This window comes from Marmota flaviventris, chromosome Y (assembly GCF_047511675.1).
Source record: "Marmota flaviventris isolate mMarFla1 chromosome Y, mMarFla1.hap1, whole genome shotgun sequence".
NCBI classification, from domain to species: Eukaryota; Metazoa; Chordata; class Mammalia; order Rodentia; family Sciuridae; genus Marmota; species Marmota flaviventris.
In genome coordinates, this window is record NC_092519.1 from 991,876 (window position 1) to 1,004,131 (window position 12,256).

The following is a 12,256-nucleotide window of genomic DNA, read 5'->3' on the forward strand; positions in this document are numbered from 1 at the left end:
AGGAAGAATGAGGAAAGACAATTTCTACCAAGTGAATGCTGATAATGAGTTTTAAAACTAGGTATGCACACTCAATGGCCCTAAAGTAATTAGAACCTAAGTTTATTATCTTCAAGTTTAAAGCCAGTACTTTAGAAATTGTCCCTTAGTTTAGTTTGGACTTAGTATAGAAAAGGTGAGCCATAACGAATATTGGGCTTAATTACCAGCCTCTCATATACATAATTACTTGAGAAACTTTATTAGCATTTTTCCTCCTAATTATGCACACTCTTATTGGAAAGTTCCAATAAACAAAACTCTTGAATCTGAATCTCTATTAGATTTTTTGTTTGCACCATACAGAATAGTGAATCAATTTCTGCTTATTTCAAACACAAAAATATAAAATTAGCTACATAATTGGTCTTATCACTGGTTAGTAGAATAAAAAAAATCATATAGTAAAAAAATGTTTCACATACTTTATGATAACAAAGATTAAAGAGATTGCAACTTGTCATAGCCAGCAATGTCTCTCAGACTTGAGGGCATTCTCATAACATCATAAAATGGAAAGCTCTGTATCATTTCAAAAACTGTTTGATTTTTCTTGCAAATTTAAAATATTATATGTAACAGTTTATTTTAGGAGTTATTTTGAATTCTTCTTCATCCTGCGTTTTCATATATGGCTCTATAAACAATGGGAAAACAAAGGAAAAAAAAAATTTCCCTCCAGAACACTTGAGATTGCAACTGTGAGGATGAAATTGTGAACTGTGCGGGTAAATTTGTTTGAATGCAGTTAGGGACATAGGGAAACAATCCAAGCTAAAGTTCATTTACCAGGACTGTTTCAGTGTACAACAAAAAGGAAACTGTTAAGAACTGCAAATATGACACACACTTGAAACTCGATTTATTTACCAACTAAGTACTCTGCTGGGGATAAGTCATAGATGATTCCCTTAAATAATCCAAAAGTTGAGATCGATCATTGTTAACATAGAACAATGCAGCAGAACATGATGAATAAGTCAAAAAGAAAATGGTTCTTGAGTGGATAGACAAAAGATGAACTATGTTATCTGAGTGCTTACAAAATGAGTACTTTGTCAGCTAAGCTGAGATCGGTGTCCATTATGCAGTTTTATACAGTAACACTGAGACAGCATTACTGTGCTATGTGCAGAAGATCTCAGATATATGCATAGAACTTACCTACATATATGTTTTTTTGAGGGATGGAGGGAGGAAAGTGGGAAGAGAGGGGGAGGGGCAGGGGCTGTGAGAGAGGGGAAGGGAAGGGGAAGGGAGAGGGAGAGAGAGAGAGAGAGAATCCAAGAAAAACCTGGAAAAATAAACTTCATAAGAGAGAATGGCTAAACCAAACAAACAAAAATCAAAGGACAACAACCCACAGAATGTCGGTAGTTATATAAGTTAGCTAGGTTGCAGAATGTTCCTTTATTGGGCTGCAGCTCATATTTTTACATCATTAGATTCTTGTTATCCATTCTGACCAGAATGTCATTGAAGTACTGTTCTTCAATGCTCAGTACATTATATTGGTATATTTGACATCTCATAATTGGTGATTTTAACTTTTATCACCTGAGTAAGATGGAGTTTATTGAAGTTTTCCATTATAAAGATACTGTTTTGATTTTTTTCACCAATAAAGGTCCAAAGGAAGTAATATCAGACTATGTTAATACTTCAATTTTAGTTGCATTTTTGACAGAGCATCCATTGATGATTTTTGACAGCATAGATTTTAACTTGTATTGATATTTTGTTTTACAAAATATTTTTCCTATTTTTCTCACTGCTTCTTCATTTTTAGGTTATAAGTATAATATAATAAGCAGCTTTCCCATCAATGACATTTATTTATTTGCTTACTTATTCAATATGAATATTGATATTAATAAATAAGCAAACGGACTCATAGATTCTTATATATTGGTTATAACTCGTTATTGTTACTATTTGCTTGATGTTCATATAGTACCACCAGCTTGGCTGTAGGGAGTACTTTAGTTATCAGTACTTTTTTCATCTCACATAACTTACCCTTCTTTGATCATTTCCATATTGGCAAGAACTTTTAGAAAATATCAAGAACATGGATAAAATGAATGTATGAAGGGCCTTTCCAACTTAAATTAAGAACAAAGAAAAATTGAATGTAATATACATACATAGGTTGAATCTTAATCAAGATTTGTGATTTTTTTTTTTTTTTTTTTTTGCTAAGGGATGAATTTTAAATATTTAACAAAATGTTAATAATTGTAGAATTTTATTAATATTAATGTACTTGTGTTTTCAATCATACTGTACTTATATAAGGGCATGTCCTGGTTCACAACATACAGATACTAGTATACTAATTGTAATGAGACAGCCTACCTGTGACTCAACATTTAATGACCATAAAGAAGATATGGACATACTATGTACTATTTTTTAAGCTTTTATATAAATGTGAATTTATATAACAACAGCAACAACAATAATTACAACAACAATAATTATAACAAAACATAAGTTCTGAGGTACCGGGTCTGGTTGAAAGCCAGAGATACACATGGATATGTACCTCCATAGGCAAATATGGTCCCTCAGAACAGGAACATGCACAACTTTCAAAGTGATTGGTTCTGGGCTAGATTATAACTGTAGAGCACAACCACCTTGATACACAAGAAATTTTGTTTTAGTGTTTATTTATTTACTGACTTGGCTTATTATTTACTTACTAGTTTTGTTATATACAAGGTTTTGAGAAATAAAAATAAGATAAAATATAAACTCTATTTCTGCTTAGGAAAAACCAAAACTGAATAGTAAAAATTGTTTTGTTTTGTTTTTGATACTGAGGATTGAACTCGGGGATACTCAACCACTGAACCACATCCCCAGCCCTATTTTGTATTTTAGTTAGAGATAGGCTCTTACTGGGTTGCTCAATGCCTCACCATTGCTGAGGCTGGCTTTGAACTCACCATCCGCATGCTTCAGCATCTCAAGCCATTGGGCTTACAGGGGTGTGCAACCTAACAAAATTTTAATGCTTATCTTAGAGCTACCATAGATAAATTTCTTAATAGTTCTTAATTTCAAATTCTGCATAATGTGTTAAGAGGTAATATTTTTTCTTCTTCATGAGAAATATAAATTTAAGACAGAATGGTCTAGGTTCTGTTATAATAATGAGACAAATAACACTTCGTAAATGAAAGTCATATATGATCAAATATTAAGCAAATAAAATAAAAGATTGAAATAAAATTTAATAAATTTATTTTACTTTTAATTTAAAAATCTTGAGCATAATTGTATTCCTGAACATCTTTGTTTCCCCAAACTTGTATATTTCTTAGAATAGTTACTTTTGCTAGACAATTTTTGATGTATGATATTATAAATGTCTTTAACACAGACAGTTTGCCAAAAATATAGATCACTTGGCAACTGTTCCATTTGTTGTAACTATCAAAAATGACATTTTTTGACACTTAAAAATTATTCTTCCTCATTCAGAATGATGCAAAGGCATTCAATCTTGAAGTTGAAAGCCATACATGTAATTAGTATACAAAGTGGATCCCACTTATCCTCAGCTTTAGAACCAGAGTTAAATTATGTCAATTGTTAAGAGTCTAGGTCATTAAGAAGGAAGTTTTTCCTCTAACACACAATCTGAGATATAAAAGTTCCCATGGTTAGTATATAAGACATTTGCAAATCCTATAAATTCAGACTTAAAATATTTTTCTGCAGATGTGATTTATATATTTAATCAAGCCTGGGGGTAGAATATCTATATCTTAGATTATATTTCAAATGGGATGTGATGAAGATATGTGTTATATGGTCAATTCGTATTGTTAGCATAATGAATTCCTCAGAGTACTTCTCAAAAGAGTATAATTTTAAAATAGATTGTATCACCTGTTAAGAATAAAGCAATTAGGGTTGCTTTTCTTACCAAGAATTTAATATTTAGCCAAGTATGTATATAGGACAACCATCAGACTGGGATAAAATTTAAGATAGAACACACATAGTAGCCTCTAAATTTGACATTTATGAATGATTCATCAGGGCAAATAAAATTAAAATAATATGACCTTCCATTAACTGCTATAAGATCATACAATAGTAAATAGTGTTCTATAGCAATACAAAATTGACTTGAATGCAATATAAAACTTGAATGAAGGGGCTTGTGGCTCAGTGGTAGAGTGCTTGCCTAGCAAGTGTAAGGCTCTGGGTTTAATTCTCAGCACCACATATAAATAAATGAATAAAATAGAGGTACATCAACAACTAAAATATAAACCGAAAAAATCATTGCAATATATAAAATTATTTTGAAACCTATGGTACTGCTGATAACGCACTGTAGGCCACACACTGCATTGGGTTGAGCTCTACGTTGTAGGCATGAACCCTGTGATAAATACTAAAACATATTCTATGTTATGAATGGTACAAAAAAGATGACTCTTTGTGTCCTATAAATTAAGAAAATAAGGCAATGGTCATGAGTAAAAGGAAATGAATACTTGGGCTTCAACATAAGCACAGGGTTCTGTATCACTGACAGTCTACCTAAAAGAAAGAATTACAGAATGTAACTGGTGTTCAATGAGGTTTCCATAAGATACTTAAAGAAGGATTTGGAAGGCTTTGTGAGGGCTATTAGAGACAGCTTCCATGGATCACTTCTGTTGCCTCAAAAGGAAAGTCGGGGTCATTTGGCCAAATAAAGAAATCCTTCCAAATCTTTTTTTTTTTTTTTTTTTTTTTTTTTTTTTTTTTCAGTTGTAAAGGGACACAATACCATTATTTTTAATTAATTATTTACTTTATGTGGTACTGAGGATCAAACCCAGTGCCCCACAGGAGGTGCATGCAAGTGCTCCAACACAGAGCCACAATCCCAGCCCCTCCAAACATATTTTTCCCCCTGTGGAACACTATTAATTGGGAATATCTCTACAAATGGAAAAAATAAAGTGTAAAATTAAATCACTCTGCTCATAGACTTTTCTGACCATGAATACTGCCTTTTCCACACATCAAAATATATTTTATGCAAACCACCAGCCAAAAAAAGAATTCATGTCATTAAATGAGATTTGATAGTTAAACATAATATGCAAAATACATTAAAATTATAAAAATATAAGAGTAAAAACTGAAGTGAAAAACAGTGGATAAAGAAATTTGCCAAAAGAAAAATATATATTGCTGAGAGCTTGATGATATATGCAAACCTCAAGGTAGAGCTGTTAAGCATCAGAAAGAGAGGGGTGTGGGTAGGCAGATATCGAGAAGAAACCGCAAGAGAAAATTAAGTTATCACATTGTAAACAATGAAAACAGAAGTACTGAAAACGGTAAAAGCATAAAGTACCTGCTACAGAGTGCTATGAAAACAAACACAAAGTAAAATGAGTTTTAAGAAATTATTAAATATATATATATATATATATATATATATATATATATATATAGAGAGAGAGAGAGAGAGAGAGAGAGAGAGAGAGAGAGACAGACATGTGCACAAAGCTTGATAGTTCTTTGAATACATATATATATATATATATATATATATATATATATATATATATATATATATATATATATATAATGTAGTTACTGGAAAGGACAAAATAGCAAATTGAACAGAGGAAAAACAACAACAACAAATCAAAACTAAAGGAAATCTGAAACTACAGGGAAAAAGGGATACTGTTTTCAGGATATATTGCCAAAAAAGTGAAGAAGGTTTGGGTCACTCTGAATTACTTCATAATGAAAAATGAACTTCCAAGATACACAAACTTTAAAGTTTACAGTCATAAACATGTAGCAATCAACAAGAAAAAATGAAGATTAGTTCAAAATTCCCCATAAGTATACAAAACTAAAAAAAAAACAAAAAACACTCACTTCCTGTGAGGAAACTAACTTTTTTTTTTTACTCAGACTGTCATTTACTTATGAATAAACCTTTATATATTTTTCATTGATAAACACAAAGAGAACTTATTCTTGGATGTCCTTAAAGACACTACTGGATGACAGGCTATCATGAGTTGCTGTACTTCAGTCACATTCTCAGGGTCCATTTCTAATTCTTTTTCTCTTTCTACTTATACCACATTCCTTACTTCAGTGAAGTCCATAAGGGTTATGATTATCTTCTTCCAAAGTCCTGTTAATGTTGATATTTTTACCTCATCCTATGAGTCACTAATAATAACATCTAGAATGTGAATTGTTTCTAGAATCTTTTCAATTTACTTGGCCCAGATCCATCAGAAAAATCACTATGGCTGCTACAGCATTACAAAATGTATTTCTTAAACAACAGTACCTGGCGATTGAAATTGCTGCTTGATCCATGCATTGCAGAATAGATATCTTGAGAGCAGATATGCAAAGAAATACTCTCATTGTGCAACTTTATCATAGCTCCTGGGAATCTTCCTTTTTGAACAGTAAGTACCAACAGTGAACTTAGCATCTTTTTTTTTTTTTAATTTTTTATTGTTGGTTGTTCAAAACATTACATAGTTCTTGATATATAATATTTCACACTTTGATTCAAGTGGGTTATGAACTCCCATTTTTACCCCATATACAGATTGCAGAATCACATCAGTTACACATCCATTGATTTACATATTGCCATACTAGTGTCTGTTGTATTCTGCTGCCTTTCCTATCCTCTACTATCCACCCTCCCCTCCCCTCCCCTCTTCTCTCTCTGCCCCCTCTACTGTCATTCATTTCTCCCCCTTGTATTATTTTTCCCTTTCCCCTCACTTCCTCTTGTATGTACTTTTGTATAACCCTGAGGGTCTCCTTCCATTTCCATGCAATTTCCCTTCTCTCTCCCTTTCCCTCCCACCTCTCATCCCTGTTTAATGTTAATCTTCTTCTCATGCTCTTCGTCCCTACTCTGTTCTTGGTTACTCTACTTATATCAAAGAAGACATTTGGCATTTGTTTTTTAGGGATTGGCTAACTTCACTTAGCATAATCTGCTCTAATGCCATCCATTTCCCTGCAAATTCTATGATTTTGTCATTTTTTAATGCAGAGTAATACTCCATTGTGTATAAATGTCACATTTTTTTTTTTTTATCCATTCGTCTATTGAAGGGCATCTAGGTTGGTTCCACAGTCTTGCTATTGTGAATTGAGCTGCTATGAACATCGATGTAGCAGTGTCCCTGTAGCATGCTCTTTTTAGGTCTTTAGGGAATAGACCGAGAAGGGGAATAGCTGGGTCAAATGGTGGTTCCATTCCCAGCTTTCCAAGAAATCTCCATACTGCTTTCCAAATTGGCTGCACCAATTTGCAGTCCAACCAGCAATGTACAAGTGTACCCTTTTCCCCACATCCTCTCCAGCACTTGTTGTTGTTTGACTTCAGAATGGCTGCCAATCTTACTGGAGTGAGATGGTATCTTAGGGTGGTTTTGATTTGCATTTCTCTGACAGCTAGAGATGGTGAGCATTTTTTCATGTACTTGTTGATTGATTGTATGTCCTCCTCTGTGAAGTGTCTGTTCAGGTCCTTGGCCCATTTGTTGATTGAGTTGTTTGTTATCTTATTGTCTAATTTTTTGAGTTCTTTGTATACTCTGGATATTAGGGCTCTATCTGAAGTGTGAGGAGTAAAGATTTGTTCCCAGCATGTAGGCTCCCTATTTACATCTCTTCTTGTTTCTTTTGCTGTGAAAAAACTTTTTAGTTTGAGTAAGTCCCATTTGTTGACTCTAGTTATTAACTTTTGTGCTATGGGTGTCCTATTGAGGAATTTGGAGCCCGACCCCACAGCATGTAGATCGTAGCCAACTTTTTCTTCTATCAGATGGCTTGTCTCTGATTTGATATCAAGCTCCTTGATCCATTTTGTATTAACTTTTGTGCATGGTGAGAGAAAGGGATTCAGTTTCATTTTGTTGCATATGGATTTCCAGTTTTCCCAGCACCATTTGTTGAAGATGCTATCCTTCCTCCATTGCATGCCTTTAGCCCCTTTATCAAATATAAGATAGTTGTAGTTTTGTGGATTGGTTTCTGTGTCCTCTATTCTGTACCATTGGTCCACCCGCCTGTTTTGGTACCAGTCTTTAAAGAATTATAAACAAACATGTTGTTATCCAAAGTTTTTCCATTTACACAAGCTAAACAAGTAATATTTAATATAATTCTTAAAGGCCCTAGGATTTTTGGATTGATAAATCAATATTATCTTCAACTTAAAGACACCAGATGTGTTAGCCCCTAACAAGATTTAAGTTCGAAGTCAGGCATTAACTTCTCTTTAGCTATGAAATCCCTAGATGGCATCTTCTTCCAATAGAAGGTTGATTTGTCTACATTTAAAATCTGTTGTTTATTGTAGCCACCTTCATCAATTGTCTTAGCTAGTTCTTCTGGACAACTTGCTGCAAAATCCGTATTAGCACTCACTGCTTCACATTGGACTTTGAAATGGCTTCTTTCCTTAACTCTCATTAGTCAACCTGTGTTAGCCTCCAACTTTTCTTCTGAAGCTTCCTCAAAATCAGCTCTCATAGAATTGAAAAGAATTAGATCCTTGCTCTGGATTAGGTTTTAGCTTAAGGGATAATGGTACTGATAAACTTGCTTGACTCAAGGTTATCACAAACCTTTAATCTATAAAGCATCTCAATATATGTGAGGCCCAATAAAGAGAAAGCAAAATAAAGTGAGCTATGCTTGTATTCATCAACAAATTTAATATGTATACATGTCAAAATACTTGCACACAATAAAAAAATTCACCTCCATAAGAATTTTTAGGTTTGTAATTTTGATAGGCATTAGCAAGTTGACATCAACATTTATCATATTTCTAAACTCACATGTGAAATTGACTGTATCCTCATATCTTAAATAGCATAACAATAATAATGTATTTTCAAGGATTTTTATCTTTGCTATTGTGACTGATAAAATATGGTACTTGACTTAATTTTCATGTTCTTTATGTTAAATAAATTTAAACAAATTTTAATATTTTATATTTTCCATTCTGTTAATTACCTGTATATATTGTTCATTAATGTTAGGGTCAGTTTTGGTAGAATTTGGGAATTAACTTGTAGGAGATCCTTATAAAAGGTACTTTAACCCAAATAAAATAATGTAATTTAAAAGTTTCATTTATTAATTAACTGTTACTTGAATAAATTTCCTATTTACAAAATGAGAGACAAATATTTTGTGATTCTTGGGTTCTGATACACATATTGATTTGTAAGGCTCAAATGTAACAACAAATTCCAATTTTAGCTTTCTGGTCTTTCCCAGTTTTTCTTCATATTTTTATTTTTTTAACACAGTTTATTAACTTGTTGGTGTCAGTATTTAAAATGCTGGAACTGTGCAATAAATTTAAATATTTACTAAATTTTATCTTCACACATTATTTTCATTCATTTCAGAACAATTCTGCCTATCCTGAATTATTTTTCAATTCATTTTAGAATAAGTTTATTGTATTCATAATATTTTCCATGTTGTATGTTTGTTTGTCCTTCTTCTTCTCCTCCTCCTCCTCCTCATCCTTCATTTTCTTCTTTTTTTCTTTGTGTATTTATTTGTTTTTGTGGTACTGGGGTTGAACCAGAGGACATTCTACCACTGAGCTATATATCTCCAGAACTATTTATTTTTATTTTATTTTTCATTGCAAGACTAAGTTGCCCAGGTGGAGCTCAAACTTGCTATCCTTCTGCCTCAAACTCTTGAATGTGCACTACCAAGCCTGGCTTCTTTCTTCTTTTACTATTATTACAAAGCTATAGTAACAAAAATGTCATGGTATTGGCACCAAAATAAAAAGGTAGCCCAGGACACAGAGATTAACCCACAAATATACAAATATCTTATATTACATAAAGGTGCCAAAAGCATGCACTGGAGAAAGGATAGCATCTTCAACAAATGGTGTGGGGAAAAATGGAAATCCATATGTAACAAAATAAAATTGAATCCCTATCTCTCACCATGCACAAAAGTTAACTCAAAATGGATCAAGGATCTAGGGATTAAACCAGAGACTCTGTGTCTAATGGAAGCAAAAGTAGGCCCTAATCTCCATCACGTGGTGCTAGGCCCCAACTTCCTTAATAAAACAACTATAGCACAAGAATTAAAACCAAGAATCAATAAATGGGATGGATTCAAACTAAAAATGTTTTTTTCTCAGCAAAAGAAATAATATGTGAGGTGAATAGGGAGCCTACATCCTGGGAACACATAAGATAGAGCTCTAATCTCTAGAATATATAAAGAGTTCAACAAGATAAGCACCCAAAAAAAACCAAAAAACAAATAATCCAATCAATAAATGAGCCAAGGACCTGAACAGATACTTATCAGAAGAAGATATACAATCAATCAACAATATATTAAAAAATGCTCACCATCTCTAGCAATCAGAGAAATACAAATTAACGCTACTCTAAGATACCATCTCACTCCAGTAAGAGTGGCAGCCATTATGAAGACAAACAACAACAAGTGCTGGCAAGGATGCGGGGAAAAATGTACATTCATACACTGTTGGTGGGACTACAAATTGGTGCAGCCAATTTGGAAAGCAGTATGGAGATTCCTTGGAAAACTGGGAATGAAACCACCATTTGGCCAAGCTATTCCTCTTCTCAGACTATAACCAAAGGACCTAAAAACAGCATATTATAGGGACACAGCCACATCAATGTTTATAGCAGCACAATTCACAATAGCTAAACTGTGGAGCCAAACTAGATGTCCTTCAGTGGATGAATGGATAAAAAAATGTGGCATTTATACACAATGGAATATTATTCAGCAATAAAAGAGAATAAGATCATGGCATTTGCAGGGAAATGGATGGCATGAGAGAAGATTATGCTAAGTGAAGTTAGCCAATCCCCCAAAAATAAATGCCAAATGTCTTCTCTGATATAAGGGGGTGTGACTCAAAATGGTGTTGGGAAGGAGAGCAAGGGAGGAAGATTACCTCTAGATAGGGAATAGGGGTGGGAGGGAAAGGGAGGGAGAAGGGGAATATCATGGATGGTGAAAGGAGACCCACATCACTATCAAAATACATGTATGAAGATGTGAATTTGGTGTCAACATACCTTATATATAATCAGAGATATGATAAATTGTGATATAATTGTGTATTAAAAATTGTAATGCAAAAATAAATAAATATTTTAAAAAAACAATAGAAAACAGAAACAAACCCACATGAATACAGTTATTTCATACTAGACTAATATACCAAAACACACAAATCCTTTTCAACAAATGTTGCTGGAAAAGTGGATATCCATGTGCAGCAAAATGAAATCAAATCTCTATCTCTCAGCATACACAAAACTCAACTCCAAGTGTATCAAGGACCTAGGAATTAGACCAGAAACCCTGCACCTAAAAGAAGAAAAAGTAAGCCCAAATCTTCAGTACGTCAAATTCGTCCCTGACTTCATTAGTAAGACTCCCGAAGGACAAGATATAAAATCAAGAATTAATAAATTGATGGATTCAAACTAAAAACCTTAGCAAGAGAAACAATCAATGAGGTGAAGAGAGAGCTTTCATTTTGCAAGCGAATTTTTGCCACATGCGCATCAGACAGAACACTCTCGAGGATATATAAAAACATCTAGAGGATATATAAAAAACTTAACAATAAAAAATAATCCAATCAGTAAATGAACTAAGGAGCTAAACAGACACTTCTCAGAAGAAGATATACAATCCATCAACAAATATATGAAAAAAAAATGTTCAATATCCTTAGTAATTAGAGAAATGGAAATCAAAACTACTCAAAGATTTCATCTCACTTCAATTGGAACGACAGTTATAAAAAATACAAACAACAATTCATGTTGGCAAGGATGTGGGAGAAAAGGTACACTCATACTTTGTTAGTGAGACTGCAAATTAGTACATCTAATCTGGAAAATAATATGGAGATTCCTTAGAAAACTTTGAGTGGAACCACCAGTCAATCCAGCTATCCCTCTCCTATAAACATCAATGTTTATAGAAGCACAATTTACAATAGCCAAACTCTGGAACCAACCTAGATGTCCTTCAATAGATAAATGGATAAAGAAATTATTATGGTATATATATATACAATGGAGTTTTACTCAGCGTTTTCAGGCAAATGGATGGAGTTAGAGAATATCATGCTAAACAAAAT